Below are 26,130 nucleotides of genomic sequence, written 5' to 3'. Positions count from 1 at the left end.
GGGTACATCCTCATGCTGCCATATTAAGTGAATAAAATATAATACATTAGTTCAAGGGGTAGAGGGGGCTAGGTTACAAACTCAAATAACTACAGGTATGAGTCTATATTATCTAATATACATATATATTATCTAATATAAATGAACAAAGTAGGCAGCCTAGTTACTGGAAAGGAACACTGCTCAAGCTTGAAGATAATTTTGTCTCAGTGTTGGGAAAACAAGGTTTGGTGCTGTGAGGGAATGATTGTTGCATGCAAAAATTGGAGTCAAGCATTTCCAGATCTTCTGGGGTTTTTTGTTTGTTTGCTTGTTTGTTTTGTTTTTGGTGTTTTCTTTTTGTGAAGCCAGAAATGTAGATATTTATATGATATATGAATTGTACATACGGGAAACTAATTTTTAAAAATCTATTGGGTTAGCACAATAGAACACATCAACAACTTGATTTTAGGTTAAAGACTGAGTTTATGCTCCTCCATTTAATTATCTTAACCATTCTTCTCATCTTCCTCTCTGTTCACATACCCCAGCCAGCTCATTCTACACTCTCAAATGTAAGATGGGATAATGTCATTGTCTACCCTTTCTTCTATGTGCCTCCTAGTACTTGAATTCCTGGCATTGCAAAGACAAAGGCCTAAGATACCCTGTCGAGGCAAATTCTGCTCCCTTGTGCTGTGTCAGTGTCATGGTCACTGCCAAGGATGCCCCCAATCATTCTCTACTCATCCCCATTAATATACTTTTTAGAGTTTCCTACAGCCCTTGCCAATATCCTTCTCAGACCTATTGTCGCCACTGAGTATCTGTTGTCATTTCAATTCAAACTAGTAGACACTTACACACTAAGACACTCTTACCTTTAGACAAAATATGTTCCATATGTATGCACCTGTAACTTGGTAGCTTGCTTCTTGTTTTTCAGATTGATAAGCCAAGAAAATAAATATTCCTGGGATTTTTTTCCCTTGCTCTAGAATGTCAGCATCAAAATTTTTCTAAAATTAGGGTGGGCTGAAAGTTGTTGGCTACAGTAGAATGTGAGTGCCTTTTCCCAATGCATAGTTTTCATCTGAATCTTAAAGGAGTCCTTGACCCAAAAAATATATATATGAAAATTTATGTGCTTTGTTTTGTTTTGTTTTCTAATTCAGAATCTCTTCTATAAGAGAAATGTACTTGGTCCCATGCACCCTTTGGACATTTTTCTATGCTGTTTCAAAGCCATAACTTTCTCATCCACCAATAATAGAGATTTATAAAAGTACATTTTTTCTCCTGCACATCTCTTTGCATCCCAATCATTTCTCTCCTCGAATTAGTCAGATTCAATAAATATGATGGTATCATTTCACCTTTCTTTGCTTAAGTGTCCATCTGAGCAAAGAGTGTTTAGAGAGCTTGGGAGTCTGTTCACGGACATTTTTTTCAACCTCTTGCAAGCCCAGTCTAAGCTGCTTGTTTATTCTCAATGCTGAAAACAGTTTAAAATAAGAAATAGGAAATATTATTGTTGCATGTGTAGATATGAAAGACTTATTCATCTAATTCCTTATAAAAACAATGCCATGAATCTTACATTTACCATAAGAATGTTGTTGAGGATGTCACTCTGTGCATTAAAGAGGGTCTTTTATAAGTATCCACAAGATACATTTTACTCTGACCTCAGAACCAGAAAGTTATAGCTTTCCTTGAGAAACTACTTTTTTTTTGTTTTCAGACACTGAGAATGTAACTGAATACATGTTATTCTTCTGGAAAGCTTGGAGCCAATCTGTGAACCCTCCAAAAGTTTAATAGTATTTATTTATTTGTGCTAAGTTCATGCTGGCTCCATTTTATTTCTCCATCCTTATTTTCTCTTTGCCTCATTTTTTTCTCATTTTAGAATTTAATCTTACCTAGCTATATCATTTCTGTCTTTCATTGTATATCTCCTTAAAACTACTTTATGGACCAAAACATATAAATAAATTATACATAAGTCAAAACTCCTCCAACTAACAAGTTCCTAATTACATTGAATGACCACATCTGATATTTAAATATCATGTAAAATTTCATGGGAGCCTTTATCCTGTCCAGTGCAAAGACATATTACCACAGATGGGATTCATTTTAGAGTTGTTTCCTGAGTACATGGTGACATTTATTGAAAGCACATTGCAGTACAAATGCATGGAGTGGAATTAGGTTGTGTCTACTAGCAGAAAACTTGTTAAGTGTGGCTGCAAATGCTGACATTCTTCAATCTCTGCTTCTTACCAGGCTCAGAATAGTCCTGTGAGATGTGACTTCCTGAAGAAATAATTTGATCTTCTAAACCTAGACATTTCTAAAGTAGAGAGGAATTTACCATTCTTCCATACAGATAGGAGTGAAGAGAAGAACAACATGAGCAAGTCAATGTTTCTTTAAACTTCTGAGGCTTAAAATGTTTGGTAGATCAATAACTTCTCAAAAGAAAGTCAGACATCTACTTTAGTTGACATTGTCTTTACAATTAATTTTTTTTTCCATGTAATATAATGGTTGATGATTCCTCCATTTTTTTTCTCTAAAAACTCTATGTTGTTTCGTTGCAATGTGGATGAGTTTGTGCTTGCTGGTTATTGTACATTATAATTTAAAAAAACATTCATGGAACTTACATTTAATCAGATTGCTCCTCTGTCTTCACCTCCTACATTTTCTCTTTCATTCTCAGGGTCCAATTTTCTTTTTATTCTTTTAGCAACCAATATCACTTCCTTCTCAAGTATTGCATTTCCTCCTTCCTTTTCATGAAAATTTCCCCTAGAATCTTCAAATGTCTGACTCTTTCTCTTTATTCAAATTTGGCTTAAGTACACCTTTTAAGAAAGAGGCTTTTTAATGAACAATAGTCTACAGTGTCTATAACAGACTATTTTACTATGTTCCCACCCAATCATCTCATTACACCATTCTTTTGTTTATTTTATACATCTTATATTAATTAGTTTTATTTATTTGTGTCCTTATTTACTGTTTGGTTTCCATTGGTTGAATGCAAGCTTATTGAGGGAGTAAGCCAGTTTGTCATATTGACTGCCCTATCTTCTGTTTTACTGACAGAACCTGGTGCCCAGTAATTTCTCAATCAGCACTTTTTCTTATGATTTTAATGAATGTAATAAAAATGAAGTACAACAGCTTATACAAACAATGCTGGTTATAAACCTCAATTGTGCTTTACCAAGATGGTGGACAGTCTTCCTGGGAATGTCTTCTTCCCCTACTCTCTAGAAGCTGGATAAGGACTGCGAATGTTGAAATTTTCTTCATTCAGTGACCGTGTTTTTTTTTTTTTCCTATGTGAAAATTGGTATCTGTGAAATATATTCATTAGTTTTAAATAGCTCAAATGCATGGCCAATAGGTCATTCTGTAAGATTTACTTTTTAATTTGGCAAAGCTCAATGGTTTCACTTGAAAACACTGTGTACTTTCTACTTAAATCTCTAATTGAAAATTACAGTAAAACCTTGGATTGCAAAGTAACTTGTTCTGTGAGTGTTCTGCAAGATGAGCAAACATTTCTAATAAATTTTAACTTGATGAACAAGTGACATCTCGCAATACAAGTAGTATGTGAAATGCCGAATGTCACAGGATGACAACTGAGCCAATGGTTCTTTTCTCTTTCTCTCTTTGTCTCCCTCCATCTCTCTCTCTCTCTCTCTCTCTCTCTCTCTCTCTCTCTCTCTCTGTGGGATTGTGGATGATCATATCCCTCACTTGGATGCTCGGTCTCAGGCTGCAGTGTTTGGCAAAAAACTGATTTTTCAGAACCTTGGAAGGTGCCCATGACTGGCACTAGTGTATTTTTTGTCACTTCAAAGCATCTATGGACAGTACTTTGCTTTCCTGTACAAGAGTAAGTTTAGGAATGCCTTGCTTCCTTCTAGGTCAGGCTGCCTGCAGACATAGACCCTTTTCTCTGCTGTCTTATTTCCAGTTACATTATATACAGTATAAGACAAGACTTTATTAATACTATACTGTTCTCAACATCTGTTAGTGATAGTGAAAGTCATCCTACACAATAACCCTCCTCTCTCTTATCTTCCTCACACCAGCCACAGAAGTTTTCAAAGGTAAGTGCAGGTTAATTTGTTTACTTGTCTTTATATTTTGTATTTTCTTTATTATTTTTTATTATATTATGGCATTGTAATCATTTTTATATTAATATATTTGGGTTGTGGAACAAATCATCTGAGTTTCATTATTTCTTATGAGGAAATTCACTTTTATATATAAGTGCTTTGGATCACAATCATTTCCGGAACAAATTATGCTTGCAAACCAAGGTATTACTGTATATACATTTTGCTTATCTGCATTATTTTAAAGTTAGTTTCAAAACCCTTGAAACCCAGAGTTGCACAATGTGGTCATATAAATCAGAAAATCATTAGAATGAGATTTGCCTTCCAAACTCCATATTATTTTGTCTTTACTCCTGTTCTACTACATATCTGGTGGAAAAGTTATTTTATGATTTAACCTCATATTTTATACAAAGTACATGAGAGATAGTTGTGAAACATCATATTGAAAACAATAATATTAATTGCATTCACATCACATGCTAGACACTTTTCTAAACACATTGATGTATTATCTCATTTAATCCTAAAACAAACTTCCTTGGCAGTACTATTATTAGTCCCATTTTACAAATGAGGAGACTGAGGCCAAGAGCTCAGAGATAGTGTGGACCTAGGCTTTGACTACAGGTAATCTGACAAATGGCCTTTGTGGCTACCAAAAAGGGAGAAGGACTGACATTTTCTTTTGCTCTCAGCAGAGAAGCTGGTTGACACAGTTCTACTTGCTGTTTGCCTGGATCACAGACTAGACAGATTGTGATGTCTGTTGCTCTGAAAGTGTCTCCTAGGATCTTCTTTCCACTCTACTGAGAAATCTCCTGCCCATACTGCCTTTGGACATACCCTTCAGTCCTTCTCTATTTCTATTTTGTTTGCTTTTTCTTTATTTTTTTTGTTTGTTTGTTTATTTTGAGAGAGAGAGAGACAGAGAGAGAGGAGAGGTGGCAGAGAGAGGGAGACAGAAAGAAAATTCCAAGCAGGCTCTATGCTGTTAGTGCAGAGCCAGACCTGGGGCTCAACCTCACAAACTGTGAGATCATGACCTGAACTGAAATCAAGAGTCAAACACTCAATAGATTGAGCCACCCAGGGACCCCTCTATTTTGTTTGCTTTCTATGATTACAAAAATGTTTGCTCACTCTAGACTATTTTGTAAAGAGTATTTATGAAAATATAAAAATCCCCATAATCTCTAAATTATTAATAATTAGTTGTTTTCTTATAGTCTCTTATGTTGTCTCTCCTTTATAATTAGATACTTCGTGTCTTTATATCCTTATGTTTTGCTTTAGGTCTCCTTAGAAGTGGCTGCAGAGATGGGACTAGACATGCAAGAGATTTATTGCAGGAAACACCTAGGCTGAGACAAGCGGGGAGAACTGGAGAAGACTGAGAAAATCTTCACATCATGACACAGGTCTGATGCCAGTAAAGGAGTGCAAGGAGTGAAAAGAATTGAATATGCAAAATTTTAAGCCATAGGGCAAGTCTAAAAGTTTCAGTGCAGTGGCAGATCAGAGACATAGCTGGTGGGCTGTCAGTTATGTTCTATGTGGCTCATTATCAGGGTCACCAAGATTTACCCATTATGCAGCACACATCTATTTCTCCATGCACATTCCAGGAGCATCTCCTCATGCTCTTGTGGGTCTCTCAACCTGAGGAAAAAAACCTGAGGACTATTGTTAGCAGCATGAACAAGTCAATGTCCCTGCTGTTGATCTAGAGGCCACATCTGAGCTTCCTTCTCTACCATCCTTTTGAAACACTCCTCACCTTTAGCTATGACTGCATCAGGTCTTAGTGGATGGTCTAATTTGGGGATTCAAACCTACATTTCTGAGGAGTCTAAGACCTTGATAATTATACCCTCCTCAGGTGAGAGTCACTGTATGTGCTTCTTCACATTTGCAGTGGGGTCAGGTAATACCAGAAGGATCAAATGAATCATCTGGGTTCCATATGTATTTCTCCATACCTCCATTGTGTAAAAGCATCCCTACTTCTTCCTGATGATCACAGTCAACTATCTATGCCACCATAATGACTTCTCTTCTTACCTACTGGGTCCTAAATATAAGAAATCAAAATTTTTTTGGTAGCAGACATAACTTGTAGTTCAATGAGATCCTTGCTATATCCTCAGGCAAGGATATGCCCCCCTTTGTGGACCACAACATCCAACACTAGAGATCCCAGAGTTGATTTAGACAAGAATGAAAATTCTCCACTAGGTTTTGAGGAGTGATGGTAAGAATAATGCTAAAGACACTCAGTGGTTCTGTCCCTGAATTCCCAGAGACATGTAATCTTCCCACTTGGGACACAACGTCATAGTAGAGTTCTCTGATCTCATACATACATAACATCATGAAGGATATCATCCCATCTTTTCTGGATATTGCCTCAAAGCTAGAGTTTCAGCTGTGCTTTTAGAAGGCTGTTCTATTGTTCTATAAGGTTGGCTATTTCTAGATGATGAGATGCCAGAAATAACTAGTGAGTCCCATAGTCATGGGCCCACTCTCATTCCTCTTTGCTGTGAAGTGGGTCTGCTGATTGGATGCTGTGATACAGGGATTCAGTATCTGTAGATCAGACATTCTGTAAGCCCCAGGATAGTGGTTGGTAACTGAATCTCAGAAGGCAGGAAAGAAATCCATATCCTGAGTAAGTGTCTATCACAATGAGGATGACCCACAACAGTTATCAGCATGGGAGAGCCCAAGGCAGTTGGTTTCCCAAGTGACCAGTTGGTCTCTGGTGGAATAGTGCACACTGGGAAGTCTTGTGATGTTATGGATTGAATTGTGTCCACCCAAAATTTATATGTTAGAGCCTTAATCCTTATTGTGATTCTATTTGGAGATAGGGACCATAAAGAGGTAATTAAGGTTAAGTGAGGTCATAAGGATGGGACCCTAATCCAATAGAATGGATATATTTATGAGCAGAGGAAGAGACATCAGAGCTCACCCGTGCACTCTGTCTCTCCATGCATACCCAAAGAAAAAGGCCATGTGACAACACAGCAAGAAGGTGATATCTGCAAGCCCAGCAGTGAGGCCTCGCCAGAAACCAATCATGTTGGCACCTTGGTCTTGGACTTCCAGCCTCCAGAATTGTGAGAAAATAAATTTATGTTGTATAAGCCACCCAGTCATTGGTATTGTGTTATTGCAGCTAAGCAGAATAATAGGTTACTGATAGGATGGAAATTTAGATATGTAGCACCTGAGTTTATGAGTACATTATACTCTTCTCAGCAGATCTAAGACAGTAGAATATTTCCAAGACTTCCACACATATTCTCTTATTATTCATTAGGCAGACAACTCTGGAGAAATTGAAATTGTCTTAAATATGAGTGAATTATAAAATGCTAATAAAAAGCATTCTCCACTCAAATTCTTATTGAGCCCCTGACTATTTAGGTTAACAGTTCTAGGGAAGAGATGGTTAATACAATATCTCAGCCATTAGAGCTTCTACTAAACAGTGGAAACTCGATTGATATGGTATTTCTGCAAGAAGGTATCTTTTGCCTTTGGTTCCAAAAGGCATTTTGTTGAGATTGCCAAAATTATAAAATGAAATTGTCTTGAATATCTTTTATGGTTCATTTATTAAACATTCAGTACGAATAAATGTGAATCTGATGTTTTTTAAATCTTGAAATAGATTTTTAGGAAATGACTTCCTACTTCTTTGGAATTGACATCTTTTCACCAGTAGAAAAATTCCTAAATAATTCAGCAAACTATTTTTGCACCTACTATGTGTTATTGTAGCATGTAATGGGGATAAAACAATAAAAAAGACAGGTGTTAATTACTCCTGCAAGGAGATTATGGAATAACGGATTCTTTGTCAGAGATTCACTGAAGGTGTCAAGGTCAAATATTTGTTACATCTTTTGATGCAGTTTTGAGGCCTGTGTATCTGCTTTAATTCCATTAGCATCTGCACAGTCAAGAGGAATAGCATAATGAAAGGAAATACTGCCCAGAGTGTGTGTCATTTTATTCAGTTGATACTCATTGTAAAGATAAATCTTACTAATAGGGTGAGCGAGGATAAGCACTGTCATACTGTGTGTAGTGAGCTGGAAGTACAAACATAAAAGCAAATAAAGGATGCCCAGTTCATGCAGCGAAGCTGGTTCAAACCAAATTTGTGGCCTACAGAAATGGGACCTGGGTAAAATTTTCTAATTGTTGTATATTATTACTCTTCTAAGTTATATGTAGTAGACCATTTGTCTACTGTATCCTAATGTGAGAAGATATTTATAAAGTAGTACATAATTCCCAGTGAGGAAATTCTTTTGTTCGTCACTTTTGTTCATCACTTATGATCTTTTAAGTTATCACTATTATTCTTGCACTGTCATGCAGTATATCAAGTGTGCAGTGTGTACTGTGTGTACATGTGTGTGTGTGTGTGTGTGTGCGTGTGCGCCTATGTGTGCATTGCTAGATACAACCCTTCTATTTCTGCCTACAGCATCCAGTTCCTTGTTTTACAGTATACACATTGTAGGGTTTTTGCTAAACTACTGTTCTGTATTAAATTGCTAATCCTCATGGGAAAATGTCTTTTCTTTCCCTAAATAGATTTAATATAGGCATACAAAAGTTTATTCCCAAGACCTTTAGCTATATCCAATAAATATGTCCAAGGAAGAACATGCATTATCTTTCATATCATCAAACTCAAGGACAGTATCACTGGAGCAACTTTACAGCTCTCTATAAAATTAAATGCACATAACTCTTTTGTTACAGTTACCACAGAACACATTGTATCTGAAAATGTTTCCAAGAGCCACACTAAATTCACAGAATTGAACCAAGTAGAAGATACTGCTTTATTAATACAGTTTACACTAAACTCACTTAAAAAACTATACCCTGAGATGTGGTGGTAAATTTTCTTCTAAATTAAATTGTAAAAGTCTACCCCATAATTAGTCATATTTGCTAGAATACTAAAAACTGCCACATCTTTCCTCACATGATTTGGTTGCTAGACTACATAGTTAATGATGCGTAATCTATGAAGGTGTGAGTACTCCCTTAGTACTCTGACAAGATGTTTCAGTTAATTGTTCCTCCTTGTAATTTATCTTCAGTTTTGAATGTGATTCCAGGGGCAAAAGCTTTATGAATAAAAATAATCTTTGCTATATCATTTTGCTTTCTGGATGAGGAAATACCTAGGCCTGGAAAGAAGAAGAACAAAGGAATACCCAGTGTTAGGAAATGTATGAGTAGGATACTCTGTTCTATTCAAAAGTGTGCTGCTTTTTTCTTTGTGAATAATATAAATAAGGGTCTTATTTTTTTCTTGTTTATTGATTTTTTTGTCATGGGTCTAATCTTATTATTTTATTTTTAGTCACTAAACACTACTTCAGTTGGTTTACATTTTTTTAATAAAATTTTTTAATGTTTATTTATTTTTGAGAGAGAGAGACAGAGCATGAGTGGGGGAGGGGCAAAGGGAGAGAGAGAGAGAGAGAGGTTGACACAGAATGCTAAGCAGTCTCCAGGCTCTGAGCTGTCAGCACAGAGCCTGACACGGGCTTGAACCCACAAACTATGAGATCATGACCTGAACTGAAGTCAGACACTTAACCAACTGAGCCACCCAGGCACCCTGGGTTGGTTTATATTTTGTATAAAGCATATTAACGAGTACCAAGACTGGTGCTGTAACATGCAATCTATATGTGACCTTAACATAGAGAATTATATAATTATGAAATTAGAGTTCTGATTGGTTTTATTTGGTTTGAACAGTAGTGATCCACATTTCAAAGATGCAAGAAGCATAAAACACTCTTGCAACAAACATAATACTGCCTGATTTTATATGTGACAGCTTATATTTGTTACACACAATTTTTTAGGATGGCAGTTCAACAGATTCAACAGATGAAATAACCGAAGACACCAAACTCATTTATATTATTGTAACAATAAACCAGATATATTCTGGATGGAGTCTCCTGTTCCTTTGAAATAACTTAAGACAGGCTCAGACTCCAAAAATAACCTTTGGAAACCTAAGCCCTTTCTCTAACATTATGTGAGCTTCTGTGAGTATGGTTCCTCTGCCTTTGGGCTTATGCTTTTGTACATGCTGTTTCACCCTCAAACAACCCAGAAGTGAGTTTATCCCCATTTGCAACGTATCAAGAAAAATATTCTACAAAAAAATCACTCGTAACTAAGATAGTTCCATTAAATACTATTTGAGAAGCAGATGATGGCAGGGTGCTGGAGCTGACAGAAGAGAGGCTGTACATTGAAGCAACAGAAAGAGTTAGAAAGTAGATAGTTTCTAATGGATACTTCTTACAGATGTCCCTGCCATGCTCCATCTCTCTGGTTCTGACTCTCTCACAATTCTTTGTCTCCATACACTTCCCTCCTAAGAACAAAAACTTCATATCTTTGTTTCTTACAGAAAAGTGTATCACCATTATATAGTTTGGTATTTTCTGATACTAACCTTCGTAGGATTTACCCTCTATAGAAAGTAGCTTAGCAGGATAATTAGCCAAAGGCATTTCCCTTCTAAGGGAAGTTATTTTGCCTTGTCCAAATGACTTCTGTGAATGAAATATCCTTAGATTAACGAGGCAGAAAGGGTTCACTTGTAGTAACTGAGGGCTTGACATTCTGTAGTTAGGACTGTAGGGGGAGTCTTGAGGTTGGTGGTCAACAACTCACAGTGATCCAAACTCATCCTATGGGAAAGCTATCTCTGTAAAAGTAAAGTAGTATTTCATAGGAAAATAATTCAAGGGCCTCTTCCTTTGGCTTCAAAGTGTTTCAGGATTTCTTTTTTTTACCTCAATACCTGGGGTTCATTGTCCTGCTGCTTCGAAGAATGAAGAGGTGGACACAAAATAAGCAGCAGGCAAAAGTTTATTACAGTATGAGAAAGTAAGAATAGTATGAAAGCTCTCTTTACAGAGAGGGTGCATTCGAAAGTGAATGCCCATGACTATAGGCAAGGGTCTTTATTTTATAAGGTTTTGGTCGCCCCCCACTCCTACCCCTCCTTTCTCCCTTGTTTCTTCTCAGGTTCTACCCTTATTGACTGAGTAACTCTAAACATCTAGTCATTCTTTTTTGATTGGTTCATTTCCATTGTATGATGAGTGTTCTATGGCCTTACTGTTCCTTGTGGGTCATATGTTTTATGGTCTACTTGGTTTTAGTCGGGTCTTTTTTCAAATTCTTAGGGGAACCTGAGGGGTAGTAGGTGGTGTCCTTTATATCCTTAAGAGGAACTTTACCCCTTGAGGGGGTTTGCTATGGTCAGATACTCCCAGCATTGTTCCAAAATAAGTGTTTTCCCTACCCAAGGAACTCAGGTCCTAATCTTTCCCTCTCTGCCTACTTTATCTTTCCCTGTCGTAAAAAGACCAAACTTACCACTTACAGCTTTATATGAAAAGTGAGTCTTCTCTTTTTGGTTAAGAAGTGACAAGTATATTCCTGGCCTTGTAGTATTAGTGAAAACGTACATTTATTAAGTAATAAATTGTTGTATTTTTAGTGGTGTACTCATAATAAAATTACATTAATTGTGTAGTAATTTCTAAATTAGAATACATGTTATCAATTCAGGTAATACCTTCTTGTCTTGGTATTTTCCCAGAAATAATATCTGTAAAATTCTGTTTCCAGAACAGAATGCATTGATCCAGAACACCCAAATGGTTGTCTGTTTAGAAGTGCTTCAACATTTACAACAAAAAACACAAAAGTATTTAGAAAAATTCTGTCTTGGCAGGCTAACAGGGCCAATTCAGAACTGAAAAATTGTTATTTAAAACTAACTCGATTGGGTTAAGATTTTGCTTTCTATTTCACACTCAATCCATCCACTTTCTTTGAATACACTCACATACATATAATTCATTTTTGAAAGAGAACACTGAAAATATTTATTTTGAAAATAATATGGACTGGATATACAAAAATGTCAGACATATTGCCATAGACTTTACATGCTCATATTTTAGACATGTTTTCATATTTAAGACTTGTTTTACACCGTTGCTTAGCAACATTCTGGTCATTTATTTCAAAAACAACTTCTAAATTACAAAGCCTTTTGTGAAAAAGAAATAAGAAAATTTTGACTTTTTTTCATGCAGAGAAAAAAATGCAGAGAAAATGTCCATTGTTGTGCATAAAAGGACTATTGTATTAAATGCTGAAAAATAACATTCTGAGTAAATTATTTGTTGTGATCTTTAAGTCTTTTTATTTAAAACATTAATAACAATGAAGTCATTTGTTCTTCGCTCTTTTCAGTTACTGGTTAATGTGGCATCCAATTTATGTCCAAAAGGTTAAGTGTATATAACAGCCTAATATTTTAAGAAAAAAGCTGGATGAAAATGAGGTTCTTTGTTTTCTGTTTTTGTGTTACCTGAAGAGGTGACTAAGTAGGGAGTTAATATTTAAAACACATAAATATGTATTATATGCAGAGCACTAATGCATCTATTATAAAAACTTGTTACCTTCTGCCTGAGGTATTAGTTTTTTGCACATATTTTATCCTCCACACTAGTCTCTGTGCTCCTTAAGATCAAAACCTTTTCTTTTTTAAAATTATTTATTTTGATAGAGAGAGATAGTGCGCACTCACAAACGAGTAGGGGAGGAGTAGAGAGAGAGAGAGAGAGAGAGAATCCCAACCAGACTCCGTGCTGTAGCCAGAGCCCGACGTGGGGCTCAATCCAAAGAACCATGAGATAATGAATGACCTGAGCCAAAATCAAGTGTCAGATGCTTAGCCAACTAAGCCACACAGGCACCCAGAACCTTTTCTTATTTGTTGTTGAGTTCTCATAATCTGGTAGTATCTTGTGTATAACAGGCATTCAACATGTGTCAAGTTGAATATTTTAATAACAATAATTATCATAGTAACAGTGACAATATTTTTGAGCAGTTGTCTATGTGCCATGTACCATATCAAGCACTCTATTTTAATTGTAGAAGCAATTATGTTATTTTTTCTGTTTACATCATGGGCAGGGGAGAAGGAACTCTTAAATTATAGTGAATACAAAAGCTGGGAAACGCTCTAATATATAACCAAGAACTTGCAGTCTTCCACATTGTGATAAATAAGGTAAATTGAAATGCTTATACTTTTAAGTATTGATAGGCTTAACAATTGTTTTTCTCAAGCTTAGATCTCAAAACACACCAAGCATAATTAGTTATATCTTGGTGTAATGGATATCTGTTGATTTAGCCTGTGTAGTGTATATTGTCTCATCTGGTACAGCATCCTGTTTGTTGTTGTTGTTGTTGTTGTTGGGTTTTTTGATTTGTTTTTTCCCTTGAGAAATCTCTCCTCCATTCTCAGTTCATATGGTCACGTGGGACAACCCACCCTCCAACCCCAGAAGTGGGAACATAATCTATGCCTTATCCATGACAGTGGCCTTTCCTTTGGCTATCCCTGTGGTAATTCAGCTATTAATACATGACACAAAGGAAACAATTAGCACTAGGTGTTCTGTTGCAAAAGGGGAAAGAGGTATGCTCTTTTCACTGGGATTGTTGAGCTGGTTGGATTTAAGAGTAGAGCTACTGTAGTCACTATTTCTTCAGCACATCCCTTTGAGACTGAAGCTAGTGAGGAAGAAACAGTGCCAAGGCAAACACCAAAGAATACCTGTTCCTAACAATGTCCACTGATGAATGCTAAAATCACTGGGTGAAAGTTTGAGGAGAAACAGGATATTAGCATAGTCTCAAAGTGCCTCCTCCAAGTCATTTATCAATTACAAAGGGAGAAATCTTAATTTTACAATGAAGAAATCTGGCAGACAAGATTTAACCAAGCAGTCAAGGTCAACATCACCAGAAATAAGATATATTAGCATTATATTTCCTCAATATTATATACTTAAAGAGGAAAAATAAATCAATATTTTGTGGTATTCTTGCCAAAAATTCAGAAACTTAACCTAATCATCAGACAAGAAGAAATGTCGGACAAACTCAAAATGAGGCACATCTACAAAATAAGTGACCAGTATTCATCAAAAGTTTCAAGATAATGAAAGATAAGGAAAGACTGTGGAAAGTTTTGAAGAGACAGAACAACTAATGCAATATGGCAACCTGGATTAGGTCTTGGAAAATAAAAAAAAGATTTTAGGCAAAAAAAATTTGGTGAAATTTTAAAATAAGGTCTGTAAGTTTAATTAATAATATTGTACCAACACTAAATTTTCCTGGGTTTTAAAAAAAATTAAGTTTATTTATTTATTTTGAAGAGAGACAGAGAGAGAGAGAGAGAGAGAGAGAGAGAGAGAGAGAGAGAATCCCAAGCAGGCTCTGCTCTGACAGGGCAAATACAGGGCTCAAACTCATAAAGAGTGAGATCATGACCTGAGCTGAAATCAAGAGTCAGTCGTTTAATCAACTGAGCCACCCTGGCACCCGTCTAATTTCCTGGTTTTGAAAATTGTATTATGTCTATCTAAATTGCTAACATTTTATTTTATTTTATTATTATTTTTTAAGGTTTATTTATTTATTTTGAGGGAAACAGAGACAGTGCAAGTGGAGGAGGGGCAGAGAGAGAGGGTGAGAGAGAAAATCCTAAGCAGGCTCCACACTGTCAGCACAGAGCATGACGTGAGGCTCAAACCCATGAAGCCTCAAGATCATGACCTGAGCTGAAATTGAATTGGATACTTAACCAACTGAGCCACCCAGGTGCCCTTAAATTGTGAACATTTTAGAGGAAACTGAATGAAGAATATATGTGAACTCTTGGTAATATTCTTCCAAATTTTCTATAAGTCTAAAACGCTTTCAAAATCAACAGTTAAAGAAACACACACAAAAAGAAATTGAGTCGACAGATTAAGATTAGATTCCTGGCAACTTTGTGTACCTCTATTCAGCCATATTTGAGCACAGACATACCCATTAGTCTTTCAGTTCATGAGTTGAAAATTCTTTAATCATTTTAGTTGGATTTCTCTCACTTTCAAGCAAAAGAGATATGACAAATATGTATTTATCTTCTTTGCCAGTGAGTTTACTGTGGTCTGTCTAGAAAATGCCTCATGACTAATAAGGTGTTCCATGTAAGGGGATTTTCCCAATAATTTCTATGCTCAAGGCAATACTTTTTTTCATTTTAAAAATAATTTTGCATGGAGGTGTTTTTCTATAATGTACTTTTCACTTTTATATCTTTGCTGTGGAGTGTACTAAATATGAATTTTCATTCTTCCAATGATTTTGAGTCATCATTCTGAACATAGATCGTCTTCTATCACAGAATGTGTTGGTATTGATTGATTGATTGATTGATTGATTGAAATATTGAAATGTATGCTTATACATTAATTGACCTCTGATTCTAGAATTTATTTATTTTGTCCATTCTTATAATTTATGAATCCCACTTACCTTATTGGTTTTACATACATTTTCTTACTGTTAAACTATTTATAACAGTGTTCCTCCCACCAGAACTTGCTGTTGTATATCTGCTGTTGGAGAACACAATCTTACTGAAATCAAATTTAAATCAAGAGTCATATGGTAACTAAGGAATATCATAAATATTTCTTGTATGATCAAACTTCATAGATTTTGTGATATCTTTTTTAGGCACAGAATTTTTGTGGGCTTTGTTTTTTTCATATATGTAACTATGGACTATGATCTATGTGGGTGAATTGAATGTGTCACTTTAGGATATGATAATGTGACTCAATTAGAAATTAAAGTTTGTAGTTTATGTTTTTATTAATATTTTCAAGTAATTTGTTTCCTTAATAAGTCGTCAGTGCTCCTGCTCACCATGATATGTTTCCCAAGATGGCCTAAGAAAAATGAACATCACAGAATGACAGGGAGAACTACGAATAAGTCCCTTGGGCAGATTAAAAGTGTCTCCATGTGCCAGGGCCTGTGATTGCTTCTTCCCGCTTACAGAATCATTCATGACATTCTTTTTGTGACAGGTCTTTTGTCCTAGCTGATGTGAATATAGAGCTTCCTTTTTGCCTGTATGTGTCAATTCCCGACAGTCACCTTAAATGCCTATCCCCTTTTATCTTGGTCTCCTTCAAAATGTGTCTCGTGCACATGTATTGGGCTTATAATTAATCTGAGCTGATTGCACTTCTCCTCACTGCCCATATGCATCTATTATTATCCATTCTTCTTCTTTTTTTAATTCCTTCAAGTCAGCAGCAGCTATACTGTGCTGTCATTTCCTTGGCTTGGAATCAATTCTCTTTTCCTGCCAAGTGCCATAGATCCTACAAAGTGCTTCTGTTGCAGTAGTAATTTTGTTACCTAATATAAATGAACAGTAAGGCTTCAGAGTCTACTATAAATAGCATGGAGTTTCTCAAAGGTCTCCCACTGATTGTTCACCAGACTGATTTAATCTCTACTAATAGTCTTAATTCATAAATTGACATTTTAGCATTTTTTTCTGGATTTTCCCCACCACAGTCCCAATTAATTTTTTTTACTGTTTGTAGAGAATTGGCCCTTAATTGTTTTAGTGTACTTATTTGTAACTCTAGCTAGTCTTAAAGAAAGAGGAGAAGGAGTAATAAACAGGGAGATTCAGGTTTTTCCACTATTTCTTATTCTTGTGAACTATTTGTCCCTCAACCTCCTGAGTATAACATAACTGCGAAGGGACTCTTTCTGTACATTTTGTCAATTAAGGTCATCAGCTTGTAAGAAAGTCTATTGATGACTGGCAATACTCAGGGTATAGTGTTCAGTAAAAGGGAAATAGCATAATGATGTAATGCAGAAAATTCTGGGCAGGGAGTTGAAGAGATGGAATTTGGTCACAACTAGACTGATATATTTCTGAGTAATGTGTAAGTTCAGTTCCACCTTCTGAAAATAGTTAGGCTTGACTACATGAACTTAAATTGCTTTCTTCTTTAATATATTATGAGTCTAGAATACTGTGTTCCTCCAGGAATTCACAATTTAATTGAAATGTAGAACGAGAAGAGTTGCATTGCCTGCAATTCCTTGTGAGAGTTTTATAGCACAGGAGCCATGTTTTATTCTCTCTCAGGTCTCAAGTCCAAACACAGCCTAAAACAGAAGATCCAGGTTTTTTTTCCATTGAGACACATATAACAGATGATAGTCACACTTACAATCCATACTTAGAGAAGCACATGTGATTATGATCTATTCCATGTCCACATGGGAAATTTCCCCCCTTCTCTGTCATATTTTGAAATCTACTGTTGAATCTTCTTTTGTTCATTTATTTAGACATCTTTATTCAGGCGTAATATACAATAAAATTTATATATAAAGTGTCCAATTTCATCTGTTGGCACATGTATACACCTGAAAAATGATCACAATATAATGAATGTATCTAGCAACTCCAGTGATTTCCTCATGCTTCTTTGTAATTCCTCCCTTCTGCTTCACCATATTTTTCTGTCCTCAAGCTACTACTGATCTGGTTACTATCATGAGAGATTAGTTTGAGTTTTCTAAAATTTTAAACAAATGAAATCAAGAAATAGAAAGATACTTTTTGGCGGGAGGTGGGGATTTGGGTTTTCATACTGCACAATTATTTTGTTCATCCCTCTTGTTGTAGGTATAAATAGGTCATTACTTTTTATTGCTGGGTTACATTTCACTATATAAATATACCACAGTATTTTAATCCATTTCCCTGCTGGTGAGCATTTGTTTGTTTCAAATATTTGACTATTACAAAACAAAGCTACATGAACATTCGTATATATAACTTGTACGGACATGTGCTTTCAATTCCCTTGGATAAATACTTAGGAATGATTGGATCATATGGTAGGTATATGTTTAACCTTTTAAGAAATTGCTCTTTTCCAAACTAGTTATACTATTTTACATTCTGACTTGCAGTGTATAAGAGTTCCAGGTGTTCTCTCTTCATCAGCATTATAGTCAATCATTTTGATGTTAGCCATTCTAATAGGTGGTAGTATATAATTGTGGTTAACTTGCATTTCTTTAATGATTCATGATTTGAGCATTTTGTGTACATGTATGTCAGAGATCTGTGCATTCTTTGGTAATATGCCTGTTAAAATATTTGCCTATTTTTAAAATTTTTGGGTTTTCTTTTTCATAATTCCAAGTCCTGAGGGTTCTTTATGTATACAAATTCTTTACCAGAAACATGATTTATAAGTATTTTCATTCAGTATGTGGCTTATATTTTCATTGTCTTTATAGTTTCTTTTGAAGAACAGAACTTTTAAACTTCATGCTCTAATTTATTTTTTAAATAATAAATGGCTTGCAGATTCTGGCACTTTATTAATATTAACAAATAATTTGTTACTTACCTCACACCAAATCATGATACATAAATGTGACTTGATACTATGGAAGAGGATGCTGAGTCCCTACTGGTGGTGAGGTCATGATTAGTGCAGCTATTTTATGGTATTTTTTTTCTTTGTTGCATAGTAATTGCTGATACCCAGTCACTTCATTTTTAGGCCATTTGAAAATAGCTTAGGGTAAAGGTTGTTGTAGATGTAAGCTCCAGGTTGGATAACTTTGTGGATTCATTGTTGTATTTTCAATATTGGAATATTAAGTTTATATCCCTGAAGTGGAACTGCATTGTTGAAAAAACACAAATGTCCTCCTGACAGTCCTAAGCAATTGCTTTTATATAATGCTTTTTATATAGCAATTATGTTTCTTGCCCTTAACTTTATTACTGACAAAGAGTAGATGCTAATCTCCAAGACAGGATTTTTTTTTAAGTTTATTTATTTTGAGAGAGAGAGAGAGTGAGAGGGGGCAGAGAGAGGGAGAGAGAGATCCCAAGCAGGTTCTGCACTATCATCAGCCCAGAGCCCAATGTGGGGCTCGAACTCAGCAACCATGAGATCATGACCTGAGCTGAAATCAAGAGTCAGACGCTTAACTGAACTGAGCCACCCAGGTGCCCCTCCAAGATAGGATGTTTTATGCAAACAAAATATACAGTCTCAGACTGCTAAAGACAGAGAAATGACAAGACTTGTGACATACAGAATCTGTTCATTCAAAGAAGTGCCATCCCTATTCATGGTAATGAGAAGCATGGATGTGGGAAACTGGAGTCAGTTCCCTTATGGTTGATTCATGCCTTCCTATTTACTGCCCCCAATTTTTGTACACAGAAATGTTGTCCATACATTATCACATTTTGGTTTGATCAAAGTTCGGTCTTAGAATCTTTAGTCTGCTCCAGTAAAATAAAGGTATGGGGTATCCTCCTGTTTGAAATGAAAAAATCCTAGAAAGTATCATATGATATTAAATCTTCACATTTTATAATTGAACTTCATCAAAATATTGTCTAATAATTACACTACACCTGACCATTAAGGTCATGGTAAATTGGTTTGGTGTGAGAAAGGAAGGAAAAGTAATTTTGGAATATCGTCATTGACAACAGGAGAAGGCAAACACAACAGGTTATTGTGTGGTAAGATAAAGAACTAAGGACAAATACTAGAAGTCAAACAATATCTATCCATTATCTCTTTCTTCAATATTAAAGTTCCCAAGTTTTAGCTGAGCCTGTGATTTTCATTTGCAGGCTACGTTCCCACTTCCTTTGCAGTTTGTGTACTCGTGTGACTGAGTTCTGGACAATAGCGCATAACTGGAAATAAAGAATGTTATTTGGTCATGCCCATAAAAAGAATTGTACTTATGCTTTCTTGCCTTCTTATTCCCTGCTGTGGCAGGTGACGAGTACTTGACAAGACAGCAACTGTGGACCCAAAGATGGAAGTCATGTGTTTGGGACTATAGAATTACCTTCTAATCCAGGCTCCTTACTTCTGGAGAGGTAAGGACTTATGAAAGAAATAATAAACATCTGTTTTCTTTAAGTTTCTGTATTTTTGGATTCTTTGTTATAACAGCTTAGCCTGTGCTCCAATTAATAATGTCAGGATTATCAAAGAAGAGAAGATAACACTAATTTCTACAGAGCATAATAAAGGTAAATTTAAATGTTTCATATATTTTAATTTTTATGAAGCTTGATAATATATGGACAATATTTTTTGTATACAAAACTTGGACTATTTCCTCAAAACAAAATGTGTACTTTTTTACATTACAGGGAGGTTTAAAGAATTCATCTGCCAAATTATTTTTTATATGTAAACTGCATGCAATGACAGAGGTCAGTTTAAAATCTAATGGATACTCTCCTGAATGGTTAATAAAGTATCTGATCTCAAGATTAGAAATTATTGCCTAATTACATATACAGCAGTTAGTTCCTTCTCAATGAATTTACTGAAATATATGCATACACATACATATACATAGATTCATACAGAAAGGTAATCATGTTTAAAACTGATAACTCAGGGATACCTGCATGCCTCAGTTGGTTAGGCCTCTGACTCTTGGTTTTGGTTCAGGTCATGATCTCACAGTTCATGGGTTTGAGCCCCGCATCGGGATCTGTGCTGACAGAGTGAAGCCTTCTCAGAATTGTCTCTCTCTTTCTCTGCCCCTCCCCTATTTGAGCTTTTGCTCTCTCTCTCAATAAATAAACAAATAAACTTAAAAAAAAACCCTGATAACTCAGTCTTTAGGAATGGCACAGATCTGTTTTTTGTTTATTATTGTTATTTTTATTGTTTTATTGTATTATTTGTTCCAAGATTTGTATATTTCCCAAAGCCTGGAGATTTTCTATTGGGGCTTAGAGGTAATTTTAAGCCTTAAGTTAGCAAGTAGGAACTGTGGTAGATTTTGACCTTAATTATATTCAGCAGCCTATGAGTTTCTTGAAGTTAGTGTTTCCTATTTTGTGGTTGACTTTTTACCTTTAGCCTGGGGAGATTGCTTTGAACTTAGCTCCTTGTAAAGGCTGGCCACATGGGTTTACGAACTTGCCAGGTTACCACACTTTATGAAGGCTTTATTCACAGGCTTGTGGCAATTTTTATTTAGGTGAACGACTTTTACTCAGGCTGTTTTTAAATCATTAGGACTACAGCAACAACATTAGCAAATGCAGGAAGACAGTCCTGCCCTTAGCAATCAGGCAGAGCAGAGGCAAGGATTCAATTATGGAGAAAAAGAGTATATTTGTTTCCTGAGACTGTGTAACCCATTTCCACAACCTTAGCAGCTTAAAACAGTACAAATATATTATTTCACAGTTTCTATGGTGAAGGGGCCGGTAGATTTTCTGCTCAAGTCTCACACGGTTGTAGTCAGGCTCTTGGTTGGCAGGGAGGGTGCTCCATTCTTATCTGAAGTTTGAGAAACTCTTCCACACTCATTCAATTTGTTAGCAAGATTCATTTCTCTGCATCTGTAGAACTCATGGCAGTTTCCATTTTCTTCTAGGCCAATAGGAGAATGTCTCTCAGGCTTCACCTTATTCCTTCGATCATCTATCTATCTATCTATCTATTTATCATCTATCTATCAATCTATGTATATAGCTATCATCTCTCTATCTATTATTGTAATAAGAACATTTAATAGGAGAGCTACCCTGTTGACAAGTCTTGACGGACACGGTACAGTATTGTTAATTACAGGTATAATTGTGTACAGCAAACCTCTATAACTTATTAGTCTTGAACAGCTGAACATTCATTGAACAGCAACTATTTATTTATCATTCTCTCCAGTCCCTAAAAATTCTATTCCCTGTTTCTCTTAGCTTGACTATTTTAAATACTCACATACATGGCAACATGCAGTATTTATCCTTCTGTGACTGTCTTATTTCACTTAGCATAATGTCCTCGAGGTTCACCCATGTTGTTGAGTGGTGTTGAGAAAACTGGATATCCACATGAAAAAGAATGAAATTGGACCCTTTTACCACACACAAAATCAATTCAAAATGGATTAAAGATTAAAGACTTAAACATAAGGTTTGAAACTATAACACTTCTAGAAGAAAACAGGAGAAAAGGCTTCATGGCATTTGTCTAGGCAATGATTTCTTGGATATGACATCAAAAGCAAAGTCCTTAAAGGCAATAATAGAATGTGAGAGTACATAAAACTAAAAACTTCCGCACTGTAAAGAAAACAATTAACAGAGTGAAAAGGCAACCTAGAAAGGGAGAAAATATTTTCAAACTATATATATGATGAGGGGTTCATTTCCAAAACATATAAGAAACTCGTACAACTCAATAGCAAAAAAAGCAAATAACTCAATTAAAAAATAGAGAAAGAACTTGCTAGACATTTTTCTAAAGAACACATACAGAATGGCCAATGTGTATATGAAAAGTTGCTTAACCTCACTAATTTTCAGGGAAATGCAAATCAAAACTACAGCAAGCTAGCACTTTACTTCTGTTAGATGGTTATTATAAATCTAAAGAATTAAAAATAGTACTCTCATATCATCCAGCAATCCCATTTCTGGATATATATTGTCCCCAATTGAAATCAATATCTTGAAGAGATATTTGCATTCTCATGCTCACTGAAACATTATTCACAATAGCTAGGATATGGAAACAGCCTAAATGTCTGTCAACAGATGAATGGGTAAAGAAAATCTTGTATATACAAATAATGGAATATCATTCATCCTTAAAAGAAAAAGAAGAAGAACGTCCTGCCACTTCACTTTATTTTAAAGGACTTGGTTAATTAGATCAGACTCACCTAGGATAGTATCTCCAATTTAAAACCAGTTGAGTAAGGATTTTAATTACATCTGCTAAACCCATAGTAACACATTAGTGTTTGAATCACTAGGAAAAAAGTTTGTACAGCAAGGGCTGGGACTCTTGAGGCAGAGAGAGGGGATATCTTATTCTTATCAATTCTGCCTACCACAGGGAATCATTCCTAAACAGACCTTTAGGTATTACAGTAGGAAGTCATCTTTCAGCTTCTTAAATAGACTTTTTAAGCTAAATCTATAAGCCGAGTTCTAGGCTTTTATCCACAGAGTTGAGTTCCACATGATGCTATAGAAATCATGTGATATTTTAGATTAAAATCGTTCATGCCAGGCACACCATGCTAGGCATACTGTCTCGCAGTCAAGACAACTTTCAACCAATCTGCTCTGGAATTGTTAATCACTGAATTCTGAAAGTAGCTTTAGATAGCTAAGTCTCAATGTGTCATTTTTTCACAATGAAGGGATAGATCTTATAAGTCAATAAATAAAAGGAAATAATTTTCTTATTATAAAAAGAATAATCCTTCTTCCAAGGTTGTGATGGTAGAAAAATACATTACTGTAAGCCTCAAGGCTAAGATGCTGGTAGTTCTCATATAAATAAAATGGCAGAGTAGCCAGAAGCTGAGTAAAGAGAAACAGGGAAAGAGACAATCAATAAAAACCCTCCTGGGATTACAGACAGCTCTAGGGTTTGGAAAGTCAGTGCACATTTTTTCTAGGCTGAACTTGCTCAGGAACAGTCAAGAGGTGGGGTAGACTTGAAAGCATTCTCCAAGGCTCAAATAGATCAACAATGTCTGAAGCTTCACAGCAAAGAGGCTGAAACACCACCTCTAATGGGACAGTGCCATAACAATAACCTGCTCTGAACAGATCTGACTTCTTTAAAAAAATTTTTTTTAATGTTTACTTATTTTTGAGAGAGAGAGAGAGACAGAGAGACAGAGAGTGAGCAGGAAAGGGGCAGAGACATAGAATCTGACACAGGCTCTAGGCTCTGAGCTGTCAGCAGAGAGCCCAACACAGGGCTCAAACCCATGAGCTGTGAGATCATGACTTGAGCTGAAGTCAGATGCTTAACCTACTGAGCCATCCAGGCACTCCTGATCAGAGACGACTTCTTAAGAAGCCAAGTTTTAAAATAATGTTACAGTCATCCCTGGCAGCCTCAAAAACTATATGAATGCCCAAGGCCACATTCTCTCAAGAATGATCAAAGAGAGAACCTCCAACCTACTCTTCCTGGATGAATATGGGGGAAAAAGTAAAATAAAATTCCTGGACTATGATAGTCTCCAAACCACTCACGCATGTCCAATAAAAGGTAAAACCACACACACACATGTCCAATAAAGGGTAAAAATCTAACTGCCTAAGGAGGCTTATGTGTAATCTTTGACCAATAAGTGGTTTATGCTGACCCAAGAGTGACCAAGACTAAACTACAACAACAATAAGAGAGGACAATATGAGTGACAATATCAGAGGCTGCATACTACAGGAAAAATGTACCTTATAGAATCATTTCAGTCAAGTCTCTAAACAAAGAAACCAATGACCGAGCAAATAGCAACCAGGTATAATTAGAATCCAGAATTTGTACCATGTATTTTTGAAAATACCCCATTTTCAACAAAAATAATGAAACATGACAACAAACAAGAGAGTGTGACTTACATACAACAAAAAATTTGGCAATAGAATAGATCTTTGAAGTCATCCAGACGATGGACCTAGCAGACAAAGACTTTAAAGCAGCTATTGCAAATACGTTTAAAGAAGTAAAGGAAGCTATGCTTGAAGAATGAAAGAAGGTATGATGATCATCTCATAAAATATTGAATATCAATGATGAGATAGAAATTATTAAAAAGAACCAAATTAAAATTCTGTGATTGAAAAGTACAATAACTGAAATAAAAAATTCACTAGAATGGTTCAACAGTAGACTTGAGCTTATAGAAGAAAATCAGTGAACTTTAAAATAGATCAATAGGATTATATAATCTGAAAAAGAGAATAAAGAACAAAGAAACATTAACAGAGTCTCAGAGAAAGGTGGAACACTATTAAACACAGTAGCATACTTGCAAGAGGGCTACAAAAAGGAAACCAAAGCAAAGGAGAGTATAAATAATCAAGGAAACAAAGGCTGAAAACTTCCAAGTTTGATGGAAAACATTCATGTACAAAGCCAAGAACCCCAAGAAACTATAAGATAAGCACAAAGAGTTGGGGCGCCTGGGTGGCTCAGTTGGTTGAGAGTCTGACTTTGGCTCAGGTTATGATCTCATGGTTTGTGAGTTCGAGCTCTACGTCCAACAGGCTCTCTGCTGTCGTTGCAGAGCCTGCTTCGGATCCTTTGTCCCCCCCCTCTCTCTCTGCCCCTGCTCCACAGGCACACTATCTCTCTCTCTCAAAAATAAATAAACATTACCAAAAAAAATGAAGATAAGCACAAAGAGGAAAACACCCATACTAGTCACACTCAAAATGTTGGAAGATAAAGAGAAAAGCTTGAAAGAAGCAAAAGAAGAAGGAGCCTAACATCAAATTACAGAGTTCAGAAAGAAGTGGGATGACACAAAGTGATAAAAGCAAACACTGTTAAAAAATCTTATATCTAGCAAAATTATCTTTCAAAAATGTGGGTGAGATAAATGGGTGAGATAAAGACATTCTCAGATAAACAAAGATGAGAGAATTTGTTGCTAGCAGATCAACCTTAAAAGAAATAATAAAAGAAGTTCTTATGACAGGAAAGCAAGTGACACAGACAGTAATGCAAAACCACAAGAAAAAGCAGAGTCCCAGTAAAGGTAATTATGTAGGTAATTACAAAATACAGTGTAACTGCACAGTTCTTTTTCTTCCTTTTGTTGACTGATTTAAAAAGGAATTGTATAACATACCATGTACATGATGCTATTATTGGGCATATAACACATGGAAATGTAATATATTTGACAATAACAGCACAAAGGGATGAACAGGAACAAAGCCATGTTGGAGTACAGAAATGACACTAGACAGAAGTAAAGAGAACTAGAGAAGGTAAATAATAAAGTTAACATATATACATGCTTTTATTTATTTAGCTTCTTTAAAAATTTTTTTTAAATTTTATTTTTGAGACAGAAAGAGACAGAGCATGAGCAGGGGAGGGGCAGAGAGAGGGGGAGACACAGAATCTGAAGCGGGCTCCAGGCTCTGAGGTGTCAGCACAGA

The sequence above is a fragment of the Panthera onca genome, chromosome B4 (genome assembly GCF_046562875.1).
Source record: "Panthera onca isolate mPanOnc1 chromosome B4, mPanOnc1 haplotype 2, whole genome shotgun sequence".
NCBI classification, from domain to species: domain Eukaryota; kingdom Metazoa; phylum Chordata; class Mammalia; order Carnivora; family Felidae; genus Panthera; species Panthera onca.
This window is presented reverse-complemented; position numbering follows the sequence as displayed.